This window comes from Candoia aspera, chromosome 4, assembly GCF_035149785.1.
Source record: "Candoia aspera isolate rCanAsp1 chromosome 4, rCanAsp1.hap2, whole genome shotgun sequence".
NCBI classification, from domain to species: domain Eukaryota; kingdom Metazoa; phylum Chordata; class Lepidosauria; order Squamata; family Boidae; genus Candoia; species Candoia aspera.
Window position 1 is genome coordinate 90,702,681 of NC_086156.1, and position 16,313 is coordinate 90,718,993.

Sequence of the window (16,313 nt, forward strand, 5' to 3'; positions counted from 1 at the left end):
CGATAAAGCGCAAACCGGGCAAGCCCCAGGGTCTCCTTCAACCCGTGGCCACGCCGTCTGTCCCTTGGCAGGATATCTCCATGGATTTTATCGTTGATCTACCCCCTAGTCAACGCAAAACTGTCATTTGGGTCGTCAAAGACTTTTTCTCCAAACAAGCCCACTTTATCCCATGCGCTTCTATCCCCACCGCACAACAGCTGGCACGCCTCTTCCTCATCCACGTCTACCGCCTCCACGGTATCCCCGCCCGTTTGGTGAGTGACAGAGGCACACAATTTACGTCACAATTTTGGCGGGCATTTTTGAAGCTTTTGGGTACGAAACAATCACTTTCTACTGCTTGGCATCCGGAGACGGACGGATCTACAGAGGCGGTTAATTCTACATTAGAACAATACCTCAGAGCTTTTGTTAATTACCAGCAAGACAACTGGGTCGATCTACTCCCATTTGCTGAGGTCGCTTACAACAATTCCATTCATCAAACCACTGGTCAAGTTCCCTTTAAAACAGTTTTTGGACGTGAATTCGTTCCGATTCCTGAACTTCCTCATCCTCAACCACTCCCAGCCACCCTCGCTGGCTGGGCAGACTCTCTCAAAGACTCTTGGTCTAATATTCTACTCGCTCTCCACCATGCCCAAGCTACCTATAAACGCCATGCTGATGCAAAGCGTTCCCCAGAACCATCTTTTGCAGTCGGGGATAAAGTCTACTTATCAACTAAGTTTATCAAGTCCCCACAACCCTCTAAAAAGCTTGGTCCTAAATTTGTCGGTCCTTTTTCAATTGTTGCTCAGCTCAACCCTGTTACGTTTAAACTTGATTTACCTCACAACCTTAAACGTTTACATCCTGTTTTCCATTGTAGCTTACTCAAACCCTGCCTGTCATCGGACCGTTGGCATCCACAACCCACCCCTCCACCTCCCCTCATGATTGACAACCAGCAGCACTTCGAGGTGGCCTCTATTCTCGATTCCAGACGCCAGCGCTCTACTCTACAATACCTCGTCCGCTGGAAACATTTCCCTCATCCTGAATGGGTTGCTGCTCCAGACGTGCATTCTCCTCGTCTCGTCGCCCAATTTCACTCTGCCTATCCTGACAAACCGGCTCCCTGATTTCTTTTGGGGGGGCAATATGTCATGTTCTCATTCTAATGTCTAGTTAACATTGTAACGTTTCACATGTCATTCTCTGTTCCCTATCCCTTCACCCGGGGTTTTTCCATTCTGTTGCCCTCCCTTGTTTTGAGGGCTTGGAATGCATGTTTGGGTTTGCGCTCCTGTTCAAGGTTACTTTCCCAGGCGCGTCTAACGGCATTCAGCACCTGGGAGGGGGAGCGTCCGGACGGGCGACGGGGCGGGACCTGCCCACAAGCAAGGCTTTTAAGTTTGTATTTGGCGCGCTTTTGCTCATTCTCAGCTTTCTCTGTATTTGCATACTATTCCTTTAATAAATCAGTTATCTTTAAGCCCGAGCTTGTGAGACTGAGTATTTGGGTTTAGGCAATCATTACAGTATGTTTGGGTTATCTCTGCTGTTCAAGGTTACTTTCTCAGGGCGATTCTAACGGTTGCTAGCATCTGGGGTGGGTGGTTGCTATGCTAGCCTGCGGGGAGGGTTCGCAACGGGAGCAAGGCTTTTTAAGTTTGCATTTGGCGCGCTTTTGCTCATTCTCAGCTTTCTTCGTACTTTGCATACTATTCATTCAATAAATTAGTTTTCTCTAGTAATTACTGATGAGACTCCTTTTATTGGAATAGGCAATCATTACATAAAGCTGAGAATCTTTAATATCAGTCTGCTAGTATCCATCCAGTTTCCTGTGAGGAGTTTAATTAGCGATGACTGAAACTGCCCCAACCTCAACCACCGGCTCGGGGGAAAGTCAGCTCTCCAGAGGTGGGGCCCATGGGACCGCGGAGAGAGGGGACTCTCACGCCAGGGTCGGATGACCTCTCCGACGCAACGGATTCCAGTTGCGATACGGAGAAGGCAGTGAAGTCAGTGGTATTCAAGAAGACGGAGGGACCCTTGTATGGGTCGCCACCACCCCCAGCCAAGCCGGTGTATTCCTCGCTGTTTCCGACCGTGCAGATCACCAAAAGGACAAGAGCAGTGACACCAATGGATATGGAGATGGAGAAATCCCAGCAGCTGGAGGCGAGGATGAAATCCATAGAGGATTTGTTGGCAAAGTTAACCTTTACCAGGGACACTCAGAAAAAGGAAAAGATGGGAGGTGAAGAAGGTAGTGACTCTCCTGACACCTCCGCGTCCCCAACCCCCCCTCCCCCCGTAGACAAACAGGGAAAGCAACGGAAATATTGGGGGGAGGGCCCCCGCCGAGCAGGCCTCCAAAGAAAGCCTCCTTACCTTCCCCAAGTAGGGAGCAGAAGGAGAGAGGACGGAGCCGGGAGGGGGGGAGACGTGTGAAACTTCGACTGGCAGAGGCTCAAGAAATAGCGCCAGAGGTGCAGGAGGAAGAGCCACCACAGCCACGAAAGGCTAAGCACAAAAAGAGATACGATAGCCCAACCCGGGTCCGATATCGAGACTTTAATATGAAGTTTAATGGGGATCCCACAAAGCTGTCATTTTTTTTGACGAATGCACACAGCTATATGGAAGAATTTGGGAGCGTGTTTCGTTCTGAGTGGGCTAAGATTAACGCTGTCGCAACCCAATTAGAGGAGAGGGCAGCAGACTGGTTCGTGAGACTGGTTGACATGGACGCTTTGGAGTTGGATTGCTTTGATGATTTCATGTGGGCAATGAAAATGCATTTTGGTGATCCTCTAGCTGAGGAAAAAGCAAAGGTAGCCCTAAGGGAGTTGGTTCAAGGCTCCAGATCAGTCTCGGATTATGCGCTGGAATTTCAAGCACTCTCCGGCAAAGTAGAGGATTGGTCTGCCACCACCCTTGTAGAGATGTTCAAAGATGGACTAAGACCAGATATACTACGATGGGCAGTTGTACGGGATGACCCAGCAACGCTGTATGAGTGGATACAATTGGCTGCGAAGGTTGAGCAAGCCCAAGCTAAGTATACTCAAACTAAAAGAGGTCCCAAACAACAAGCGATGGGGAAACCTACAAGTCCAGCGGCTACTGCTAGCAAACCAGTGAGACGGTCGTGGCAAGAAGAAAAAGAAAGCCGTTTTGCCAAAGGATTGTGCCTGCGGTGTGGTAAGGAGGGGCACCTGGCAGCTGCATGTCCCCGCAGGAAGCCAGAGGAACGGAGAGACAGATCGGGGGGGAAATCACCAGTGGCACCGAGGAAGCTGAAAGCAACAGTAGCAGAGCTGGTGGAGGATGTGGACTTGTTTTATGGTGGGCAAAACGAAAAAGAAGCCTCCCAACCGGCGGAAAACTCCAGCCACCTGCTCTAAAAAGCGCCAAAGAGCAGGTGGAAGAAGAGGGGCGCGATCATGTCTCGGTGAGTGGAAATTTCCCAACGTTAACCGTGAGACTTAAGCTCGGTTCCCCTACAAAAACTGTGGAACTATGGGCTATGATTGATTCTGGATGCTCACGTTCCTTAATGCATCCTGATGTAGTAGCTGCTTTGGAGTTACCCACCTTCCCGTTGAAACGTCCCATGATTTTCACCCAATTGGATGGATCTATATTGGGGGGAAAACCAGTCACCCAGTCTACAGCATTAGTGGCTTTGCAACTGGGTAGCCACTGGGAAAAGTTGCCCTTTGTAGTTGCACCGGTGGGTGGTCCCTTGGTCATTCCGGGGATGCCTTGGTTTGTTCAACAGAACCCTAGCATAAACTGGGTACACCGAACTGTTACTTTCGCAGATGGGTTCTATAAAGCCCCTCCTGGGGATGATGAGGAGGAGGATACCAATGTGGGGAGGGCAGCACTGTCAACGCTGCATACCCTCGCTGTACCATTGGAAGGCCTACCGGACCAATACCAGGACTTTGCCGATGTGTTTGGGGAGAAGGAGGCAGATCGGCTGCCGCCTCATCAGAAAACTGACTGTGCCATTGAAATTCTTCCCAATGCCAAGTTGCCCAAACCAAAGGTCTATGCAATGACCCCAAAGGAATTGGCTACTCTTCGTGAATTCATAGACAAAAACTTACAGCGGGGCTTCATAGAACCAGCCAATTCACCAGTGGGTGCTCCAGTACTCTTTAGATCAAAGAAAGACGGAACTTTAAGACTATGCACGGATTTCCGTGGGTTAAATGCAGTCTCCCTATTAAACAAATCTCCCCTCCCGGTCATCAAGGAAATGTTAGCCCACTTGGCGGGGGGGAAAATCTTCTCTAAATTGGACTTAAGGGAGGCGTATTATCGCATTCGCATTCGGGAGGGGGATGAATGGAAAACAGCTTTTAATTGTGCATTTGGGGCTTTTCAGTATAAAGTGTTACCGTTTGGATTGGCTGGGCACCTGGGGTTTTTATGCAGTTGATAAATGAGGTCTTGCATGACCACTTGTTCAATGGGGTTTTGGTTTATTTAGATGATGTGTTAATATATTCAAAAACCATGAGGGAACATGTGCAATTGGTTAGGCAAGTGTTAACCAAATTGAGAAAGGCTGACTTGTATGCCAAACTATCCAAATGTGCATTTCATCAAACACAAATTGATTATTTGGGGTATAGGATTTCAGATAAAGGCATTGAAATGGATCCTGCCAAAATTGAGGCTATTTTAGTATGGGAGCCCCCACGCACACGCAAGCAACTACAATCGTTTCTTGGATTCGCAAATTTTTATCGTCCATTTTTGGAAAAATTTGCTGAGATTGCCTTACCCCTAACCGAATTACTCAAAACAAAGGGTGTGGGAGACACCCGCAAATCAAAGAATCCAGGGGCACTCCTAAAATGGACGCCTGCTTGTCAACAGGCATTTGACCGACTCAAGCGACTGTTTACCTCTGAACCAATCTTGCAACACCCTGATCCTGACAAACCATTTGTGGTGCAAGTCTATGCCTCAGACTTTACTATTGGTGCCCTCTTATTGCAAGGCGATGAGCAAGAACAATTAAAGCCTTGTGCTTATCTGTCACGTAAATTCTCTGAGACAGAGAGACACTGGCATGTTTGGGAGAAGGAGGCTTTTGCGGTGAAAGCCGCTTTGGAGAATTGGAGGCATCTATTGGAGGGGGCGGCACACCCTTTTGAAGTGTGGACTGATCATAAAAACTTGGAGTCCCTTACTGCCTCTCGTAAGCTCAGCCCTAAGCAAGTGCGATGGGCTCAGTACTTCAGCCGCTTTGATTTTAAACTCAGATTCATTCCGGGAAAGAAAAACTTTTTAGCTGATGCACTGTCGCGCCAACCCCAGGATTCAGGAACAGCCCCAGAGGTGGTGGGCACCCTCTGGACAGATTCCCAAATGGCACTAGCAGCAGTCACTCACAGTCAGACGCGAGCGCAGCAACCTGACACCCCTGCCGGTCCTAGCGCGATACATGTATCCGTTCCTGCAGATTTGCAACAAAGGTTTCTGGCAGAGTTGAAATCGGATACTTGGTTGCAAAACAATCAGAGCGAGGTTACTTTGAAGCAAGGTTTGGCATGGAAAGATGATCGCCTCTATGTGCCTGTAACCTTGCGCAAAACCGTGCTATTCAGGTCTCATGATGATAAAACAGCTGGGCATTTTGGCTTTACAAAAACTATTCATCTAGTGAGCCGACAGTTCTGGTGGCCAACCCTCCGGCGAGATGTAAAAGCCTATGTCAAGTCTTGCCCTGTCTGTGCTACTGCAAAACGAAAAGGGGGGAAAACCCAGGGCTTTGTGCAGCCAGTGGCCAATCCCTCCCACCCCTGGGAGGAAATCTCTATGGACTTTATTGTGGATCTACCTCCTAGCCAGAGAAAGACTGTCATTTGGGTTGTTAAGGATTTTTTCTCGAAGCAAGCTCATTTCGTCCCTTGTGCGTCTCTACCATCTGCACAACAGCTGGCACGCCTCTTTCTAGTTCACGTGTACAGATTACACGGTAGCCCCGCCCGCTTGGTGACCGACAGAGGAACACAATTTACTTCACGCTTTTGGTGGGAATTTATGAAACTATTGGGCACTAAACAGGCGCTATCCACGGCTTTTCATCCCCAAACGGATGGGAATACTGAGGCGGTTAATGCCACGTTGGAGCAATATTTACGTGCTTTTGTTAATTATCAACAAGACAACTGGGTAGACCTCCTGCCATTTGCTGAATTTGCTTACAATAATGCTGTGCATCAAAGTACTGGGGCGGTTCCATTTCGTACTGTATTCGGCCATGACTTTGTCCCTATTCCTGAATTGCCTCCACCGTCTACTTCGCCCACCTCCCCGACCGATTGGGCCTCACAACTGACAAATTCCTGGCCAAAACTACAGCAAGCTTTAGCCGATGCTCAAGCCACTTATCAACGACATGCCAACGAAAAAAGGGCACCACAACCTCTTTTTCAAATAGGGGATAGGGTATACCTTTCCACCAAATACATCAAATCCCCTCAACCATCCAAAAAACTGGCGCCCAAGTTCATAGGTCCCTTTCCTATTGTTGCTCAGATTAATCCTGTTACCTTTAAGTTGGACTTACCTCACAATCTCAAGCGCTTACACCCTGTTTTTCATTGCAGTTTGCTTAAACCATTCGTGCAGTCTACCCATTGGCATCCTGAGCCGCCTGCACCTCCCCCCATAATGATTGATGGTCAACAACATTTCGAAGTCAAGGAAATACTAGACTCTAGACGTTTCCATTCCACTCTGCAATATCTGATTCGCTGGAAGCATTTCTCTCATCCAGAGTGGGTCCCTGCACAACATGTGCGCTTTCCCCACTTGGTTGCTCAGTTTCATGCTGCTTACCCTGATAAACCTGTACCTTAACAATTAAGTTTTTTCTTTGTGGGCGGGCGGTATGTCATGTTCCCGTTCCGATGTTTATGGTTCCTCGTAACGTTTCACATGTCATATCTGCAGTTGCGTGCCTGCCTGGCCACGCTGGAAAATTTCCTTTGTGCTGACTTGTGATCTTCTGGAATGTATGTTTGGGTTATCTCTGCTGTTCAAGGTTACTTTCTCAGGGCGATTCTAATGGTTGCTAGCATCTGGGGTGGGTGGTTGCTATGCTAGCCTGAGAGGATGGGTTCGCAACAGGAGCAAGGCTTTTTAAGTTTGCATTTGGCGCGCTTTTGCTCATTCTCAGCTTTCTTCGTACTTTGCATACTATTCATTCAATAAATTAGTTTTCTCTAGTAATTACTGATGAGACTCCTTTTATTGGAATAGGCAATCATTACACTGCCCTTGAAAACTAGCCAGAGATGACAGCCAGTCCAGAATTCAGTGGTGCAGCCTATTATGGGGGGTTGGGTCATGTTCTCATGACCCCACTGTTCTATGAGCTATAGTAGTTACCAGTTGGCTTCCAGGTACAATTAAAGATGTGAGTTATCAACTAGAAAAGTCTTAATGGCATAGGGCCTGGCTCTCTGAGGGGTCACTTAGCCAAATGTTTCTGCCTGTCTGGTGAGATGAGGCAGGGTGGTTATGCTCCAGGTGTTGTTGACTAAACAGTGTCATCTTACAAGAGACAATAAACGTGCCTTGTCTGTTGCGGTGCAAGCCATCAGCAACGATATCCTCCCAAGAGATTCATACAGTTCCCACCCTAATGAGATTTAGAAAATAATTAAAATCTTGGTTGTTCTCCCAGACCTGGGGATAGGGTGGTTGTGGCGTCTCTTATAGCCTGATATTTTTTACTGGTTTCAGATTGGTCTTCTATTCACCTACATCCTTCTTATATGCTTTTTTTTTTTAACTTGTATACCACCCAGAGTTGCTAGGGAGTCAGGTGGCCCTGAAATTTAAATAAACAAATAAGTAATATTATATGAGTAAGATTGGCTCAGTGATCAGGACCGTCCAAATTAAGTGTACTACTAAATGCAGTCTTCCTAGAGTATTGCACCTATAGTGATGTTCATTTTACTACACTGGAACTGGTATGCATAATATAAAAAGGTAGCTCAGAAAGAGAGACTATCTTACCGGGGCAACAGTAATTAATATTTTGTTCTTGTTGTTGTTCATTCATTCAGACGCTTCCGACTCTTCGTGACTTCATGGACCAGCCCACGCCAGAGCTTCCTGTCGGTCGTCAACACCCCCAGCTCCCCCAGGGACGGGTCCGTCACCTCTAAAATATCATCCATCCACCTTGCCCTTGGTTGGCCCCTCTTCCTTTTGCCCTCCACTCTCCCTAGCATCAGCATCTTCTCCAGGCTGTCCTGTCTTCTCATTATGTGGCCAAAGTATTTCAGTTTTGCCTTGAATATCATTCCCTCAAGTGAGCAGTCTGGCTTTATTTCCTGGAGGATGGACTGGTTTGATCTTCTTGCAGTCCAAGGCACTCTCAGAATTTTCCTCCAACACCACAGTTCAAAAGCATCTATCTTCCTTCGCTCAGCCTTCCTTATGGTCCAGCTCTCGCAGCCATATGTTACTACAGGGAACACCATTGCTTTAACTATGCAGACCTTTGTTGTCAGTGTGATGTCTCTGCTCTTAACTATTTTATCGAGATTTGTCATTGCTCTTCTTCCAAGGATTAAGCGTCTTCTGATTTCCTGACTGCAGTCAGCATCTGCAGTAATCTTCGCACCTAGGAATACAAAGTCTTTCACTGCTTCTACATTTTCTCCCTCTATTTGCCAGTTATCAATCAAGCTGGTTGCCATAATCTTGGTTTTTTTGAGGTTTAGTTTTGCACTTTCTTCTTTCACCTTCATCATAAGGCTCCTCAGTTCCTCTTCACTTTCAGCCATCAAAGTGGTATCATCTGCATATCTGAGCTTGTTAATGTTTCTTCCAGCGATTTTAACTCCAGCCTTGGATTCCTCAATACCAGCATGTTGCATGATGTGTTCTGCATACAAGTTGAATAGGTATGGTGAGACTATACAGCCCTGCCGTACTCCTTTCCCAATCTTAAACGGGTCCGTTGTTCCTGGTCTGTTCTTACTGTTGCTACTTGGTCGTTATAGAGATTCTTCAGAAGGCAGACAAGATGACTTGGTATCCCCATACCGCTAAGAACTTGCCACAATTTGTTATTGTCCACACAGTCAAAGGTTTTAGAATAGTTAATAAAACAGAAATAGATGTTTTTCTGAAACTCCCTGGCTTTTTCCATTATCCAGTGGATATTGGCAATTTGGTCCCTAGTTCCTCTGCCTTTTCTAAATCCAGATTATACATTTGGCAATTCTCACTCCATGAATTGCTGAAGTCTACCTTGCAGGACCTTGAGCATTACCTTACTGGCATGTGAAATGAGTGCCACTGTTCGATAGTTTGAACATTCTTTCGTGTTTCCCTTTTTTGGTATGGGGATGTAAGTTGATTTTTTCCAATCTGATGGCCATTCCTGTGTTTTTCCAATTTGCTGGCATATAGCATGCATTACCTTGACAGCATCATCTTGCAAGATTTTGAACAGTTCAGCTGGGAGGCCGTCGTCTCCTGCTGCCTTGTTATTAGCAATGCTTCTTAAGGCCCATTCAACCTCACTCTTCAGGATGTCTGGCTCTAGCTCACTGACCACACTGTCAAAGCTATCCCCGATATTGTTATCCTTCCTATGCAGATCTTCCGTATATTCTTGCCACCTTTTCTTGATCTCTCCTTCTTCTGTTAGGTCCTTGCCATCTTTGTTTTAAATCATACCCATTTTGGCCTGGAATTTACCTCCAATGTTTCTAATTTTCTGGAAGAGGTCTCTTGTCCTTCCTATTCTATTGTCTTCTTCCACATCCGTGCATTGCTTGTTTAAAAAGAATTCCTTATCTCTTCTGGCTAACCTCTGGAATTTTGCATTTAATTGGGCATATCTCCCCCTATCACTGTTGCCTTTTGCTTTCCTTCTTTCTTGGGCTACGTCTAGTGTCTCAGCAGACAGCCACTTTGCCTTCTTGGTTTTCTTTTTCTTTGGGATGTATTTTGTTGCCGCCTCCTGAACAATGTTGCGAACTTCTGTCCAGAGTTCTTCCGGCACCCTATCTACTAAGTCCAGTCCCTTAAATTGATTCTTTATCTCCACTGCATATTCCTGAGTGATATTAGTGAGCTCATATCTAGCTGATCTGTGGGTCTTCCCTAATCTCTTTAGTCTGATCCTAAATTGTGCAAGAAAAAGTTTGTGACAGAACTACAGTCAGCTCCAGGTCTTGTTTTTACCAACAGTATAGATGACCTCACCTTTGGCTGCAAAGGATGTAGTCAATCTGATTTCGGTGTTGTCCATCTGGTGAAGTCCATGTATAAAGCTGTCTCTTAGGTTGTTGGAAGAGAGTGTTTGTTATGCAGAGTGAGTTGTCTTGGCAAAATTCTATCAGCCTATGTCCTGCTTCATTTTGTTCTCCCAGGCCATGCTTACCAGGTGTCACTTGACTGCCCACCGTAGCATTCCAGTCTCCCGTGATGAAAATAACATCTCTTTTAGGCGTGTTGTCCAGTAGGTACTGCAGATCCTCATAGAACTGCTCTACTTCAGCTTCTTCAGCATCTGTGGTTGGGGCATATATTTGGATCACTGTGATGTTAGATGGCTTGCCCTGAATTCGAATTGAGATCATTGTATCGTTTTTTGGATTGTATCCAAGCACTGCTTTAGCCACTTTACTATTAATTATGAAGGCTACTCCATTTCTTCTGTGGTCCTCTTGTCCACAGTAGTAGATCTGGTGGTCATTTAATGTGAAGTGGCCCATTCCAGTCCATTTCAGTTCACTGATGCCCAAAATGTCTATGTTTTATCTTGACATCTCACCAATAACCACATCCAATTTGCCCTGGCTCATAGATCTTACATTTCAGGTTCCAATGGCGTGTTGATCCTTAGAACATCGGATTCGCCGTTCACCACCAGCACCGTCGGCCGCTAGCCATCCTTTCAGCTTTGAGCTAGCTGCGTCATCACGTCTGGGACTAGTTGAACTCATCCTCTGTTCCTCCCCAGTAGCATTTTGACCATCTTCCGACCTGGGGGTCTGATCTTCCGATGGATACCGACATATCTCTGGTTTTACTGATCCATTTAGTTTTCATGGCAAGAATACTCGGGTGGGTTGCCATTACCTTCCCCAGGGATCACATTTAGTCTGATCTCTGTCATGACCTTCCCGTCTTGGGTGGCCCTTCATGGTTTAGCTCATGGCATCATTGAGGTGCTCAAGCTCCAGCACCATGACAAGGTAACGATCCTTTGCTGAAGCTCCAAGCCTCTAAGGCAGCTTTAACAGCAAAAGCCTCCATTTCCCAAACAAGCCAGTGCCTCTCCATCTCAGAAAACTTACGGGAAATATAAGTGAAAGGCTTCAAAATCCGCCAGAATCCGTTTGCAACAAAATAGCTCCAATAGGAAAATCAGAGGCATCCACCTGAACAACGAATGGAAGGTTGGATCAGGGTGGGAGAGGATGGGCTCCTCAGTAAAAAGAGCCTTCAGCCGATCAAAAGCAGCCTGACATGCAGGAGTCCAATTGAGCACAACCCCCAGTTTCTTAACCTTGCGGGTTTCCCCCACCCACTTTGTGTGCAATAAATCAGTTAAGGGTAGGGCAATTTCACCGAATTCCCTGACAAAGGACCTGTAAAAATTGGTGAACCCCAGGAAACTTTGAAGTTGACACCTGGTTCAGGGTCACTCCCAACTAAGCACTGCCTGAACCTTAACAGGATCCATTTCAATGCCCTTATCGGAAATCCTGTAACCAAGGTAATCCAAGCAAGATTTATGGAACTCACATTTAGAAAGTGTCATGAGTAAGGATGGCGAGCAGGGGGCTCCCACCCAGACTGTCAAGCGCATGCATAGCACTGAGGAACTGTTCAGCCATTCAAAGAGACACAGATCGGGACCGCCTTAACCTTTGGGGTTTATATGGCTGGGTTTTTCCCATGCTTCCTCAGTTTGTTAGGATTCTTGTTAAGTACTAGTAATAAATATTAGAGACCAAGTCATTGTCTCAGTGTGTTTCCTGGTAGTCAGGACAGAAAGCTTAGCATAAAGCTTGGCATTTCTAAGCTTGGTTAGAACCTGTTTAAGAAGCCGTTTGTGCTCTTCTGAATATTTAGTATAAACGAGGACAACATCTAAATACACCAAAAGACCCTTAAACAAGATTCTGATATGGCACAGAATTGTCCCACCACAGTAATATTTGCTTTAATGGTTTTGGGAAGAGAAATTTGGTTTAAATGTGCTAGATTATGCTGAATTCAATAAATTTGGAATTTATCAAGGTGTGAAGAACTTTGGATTTATTGTAATGGTTGTGTTTTTAAGAAGATAGTTTTGTTACAATGGAAAGAACATGCCATACTGGACTTGCAAAGTTGGACTGATTGTACGTGTTTGCTCTCTGCTTATGAATTGATTCTCTATGGTCAGACCGGAATGACTAACCTATCCATCTATTGTGCCTCTCATCATTGGCTTTTTGACAACCTGGGTGTGCAAAAATAACGGTTGTCTTGTGGTCTCATCTATGAAATTAGCAGTCACTCCTGAGTCAACAAGAGCAGAGGATTTCATTTTCTGGCCTGAGTCTAAACAAAGAATAACAGGAACAATAAAGCCGGCTTGCCTGCTGTCAGCCATCAAGGCTGCCCTTAATTGTCTGAGGGACTCCTTCAAAGCTCTAGGGAGAGGGGCCTGGGAAGTTTCCCAGTGCTGCAGTCTTGAAGTACATTGGATGCTTGCTTGCTACATGGCCACAGTGTGCCACAGTGCATACATTTCTCCATTTCTCTTCTGGTTGGACAGAGATCATTTTATTGCTCCAATTTGCATGGGTTCTTCTGCACTGGATTCTGAGTATGCCACAGGTTGGGGAGGGCTATGGGATAAGAGCTCTGTATTTCCATTGTTAAATCCTGATCTTTTGCATTTTTTTTTCCTAGTTTCTTTTGAGCCGCTCTAATGTTATTTGGTATGGCCACACCTAAAAATGATACTTCCTTTTATTCTAGTGAGTAACATCTTCTCATAGCACTCTCAGTTAAAAATTAAGATTGTAGGCCAAAACAGTATAAAAATCAGGGTATTAGAATAAAATTAAGACAAGAATAGGTTTATGTTTGTAATCATCATCCTCATCTAAAAAAACCCAGACAAATATCTGTCCAAATACCATCTCTCACTGCTGTCTCTCTCTGCAAGCATTGCTGTTTATTGTAACTAAATGTTGTGAGATAAAATAATTCTAATGTTTGTCAGCTGTTTTGACAATGCCATTGTGTTTGCTTCAAATGCTCCAATAATTATAAGGGAAATATTTACTTATTTAGTCCATAATCTCTGATTTCCATAGTGAAATCCTGATATTTTACAGCCTTTCCACACCTATTAGTAATACTTGGCTTTCTTCAACTACTGTGATCTCCAGCACATTGTGTTCTTGATGTCAGTCCATTCGAATTTGGAAATACTTTATTTTCTTTTTTTTAACATGGCCATTGTGGATCATGTCTGCTTCAATTGCAACAAACCAAATTGTATTTTTTTCTTGGTAAATGCAAACAATCTTTGTTGCTTTTGTAGTATAGGGCATGCTGTTTGCCATAAGCATTTGTCTCTTGCATTTTAAAGCATCTTGTTCCATCAGCAATATATGCTGAATAATATTGCAAGAACAGCTTACATATGAATGCTTTTAATTGTATTACCACCACCAATATTCAGTTTTAAAATATTTCTAACTGGTTTTGCATATTTGGCATTCATTTTCTTTTTTACATGGGCATACAGGTAGTGTTTGCTTCTAAAACACCGACACTCTTTCACTTTCTTCCATTTTCAGTGGTGTGATTTTAGTGCCATTCCATAATTCAATTCCATCTGAGTACTAATTTCCCCTCTGTTTTTTTACTGCCAGAGTTGCAAATGGATACGAATATTATGGAATTATCAGTAATTAACTTTCTTATCTCCGTTAACTGATTGATAGAATAAGGGGGAGAAAAAAATTCAAGTACTGACTCCTATTTTCAAATATTCATGATAAAGTTTCAGTTTTTTTAAAGTGTGCTTATAAAATAAAATCTAGGAAGAATTTATATCCATTTACCAGAAGTAAATCAGATGGAAGTTATTTACACTCATATTTGATTAGTTAGGTAAAGGTCAATGTTTCCCTTGACATTAAGTCCAGTTGTGTCCGACTCTAGGGGGCAGTGCTCATCTCCGTTTCAAAGCCGAAGAGCCAGCATTTGTCCATAGACACTTCCGTGTTCATGTGGCCGGCATGAGTACATGGAACACCGTTACCTGCCTGCCGAAGCGGTACCTATTAATCTACTCACATTTGCATGTTTTTGAACTGCTAGGTTGGCAGGAGCTGGGACTAGCAACGGGAGCTCACCACATCACGCAGATTCGAACCACTGACCTTCTGATCAGCAAGCTCAGCAGCTCAGCGGTTTTACCCACAGCGTCACCGCATCCCTATTCGATTAGTTAGATATGTGCAAAATATCAAAAAATATTATTTTTAGTTGTTTGTGAGAAACAAAAATGAAGAAACAAGTCAGAAAGGCTGATTTGTAAGATGCTGAAAGATGGTTTTAGAGGTGTCCTTGAGTCCATTCTGTATGTCCTCAGTTTTTTTATTATTATTATTATTATTATTATTATTATTATTATTATTATTATTATTATTTCTGTTTCTACTGAGGGATGACATCTTTCAATGACATTAGTAATAATAATAATAATTCCTCATTGTAATGCAACACACACACACACAGTATTTGTGTTTGTGTGTGTGTTTGTGTTTGTCTGTGTGTGTTTGTGTATATATATCCCTATTCTACTTTCATGAATGTAACTCTATACATCAACCCCAAAGACCTTAATAAAGACATTATTGCTACTGTTGCGAAGGTGGCCTGTTTTGCTAAATTCCCACCACTATCTCTTTCACAGCGAGTATAATAAAATTTAGTAAGCCCTTAGATCATTTGATTTTGTATCCTAACTGTATTCTCCTTTCTTTTCCTCAGAATGTCTCAAATAAATGAAATAAATGAAATGGCCAATCAATCCGGTCTGGCAGAATTCCTTCTGATGGGATTTTCTGACGACCCTGTTGTTCAAATTATGCATTTTGTGATGTTTTTCTTCATTTACTTAACAGCCATAATGGGAAATGCCCTCCTTGTTATCACTGTGGCCCTGAACTGCTCTCTTCACACTCCAATGTATTTCTTTTTAGTCAACTTGTCACTTTCAGACATTTGCTTCATCTCAACCACCATCCCCAAATCCTTGGCCACTTCCTTAACAGATAACAAAGTGATTACCTTTGCTGAATGTGTTGCCCAAGTCTTCTCAATTTTCACCCTTGCAGGTTCTGACCTTGCCTTGCTCACCATCATGGCTTATGACTGTTATGTGGCCATCTGCCATCCCCTGAGATACAGTCTAATTCTGAACTGGGACACTTGTATGCAAATGGCAGCTGCTTCCTGGCTCACCTGTATGATCCATGCATTGCTAAAAACTGTAATTGTATTTCAGTGGAAATTCTGCAGGTCATATAGCATTGAGCAATTTTTCTGTGATGTCCCTCAGTTACAGAAGATTTCTTGCACTGATACAAGTACTAGTCAAACACTGATTTTTGTGATGGCAAGTATAATTAGCTCATTTTGTTGTGGGATAATTTTTGTTTCTTATGGCTACATCTTCTCAGCTTTGCTAAAGATTTGATCCATTCAAGGTAGATACAAAGCCTTCTCAACCTGCATCCCCCACCTGATTGTATTTTCGTTATTTCTCGGTACTGCATTGTTTTCTTACATGAGACCAAAAGGTCCTTCTTCACATACTGTAGATTTGCTTTCTGCTGTTTTTTACACAGTTTTGCCACCATTACTGAATCCTATTATTTATAGCTTCAGGAACAAGAACATGAAAGAAGCCATGTGGAAAATAGGGACAAAAATTGTTTATTTCCCTTCTTTAAAAATAAAATGATTGTATAGGCTGTATTTTGCAAACGTAAGTTATACACTCTAGTTAAGAAGTTTTTTTGTGCTTCTTGTGATTTCTTTAGCATGATTTTGCACTTCCCACTGCAACTTCCTCTCGTGTTCCTGCTAATATTTTCAGTAACCTTTGAAGCTTTTTATAGGGGATATTAAGGTGTATGTGTGCTGGTGTTCAGGAACAATTTCTGTGAAGTGACCAACTTCCATTACTTTTTTTTTCTTTTTTTCAGTCCTCTGTTCCATCTGTGGTTTAGAATCCT

At 44.0% G+C, this 16,313-nt stretch overlaps 1 pseudogene; it reads left to right on the forward strand.

Moving 5' to 3' along the window:
- Positions 1-15,079: 15,079 nt before the first annotated feature.
- Positions 15,080-16,039, forward strand: LOC134496564 (olfactory receptor 14A16-like; annotated as a pseudogene).
- Positions 16,040-16,313: the final 274 nt, after the last annotated feature.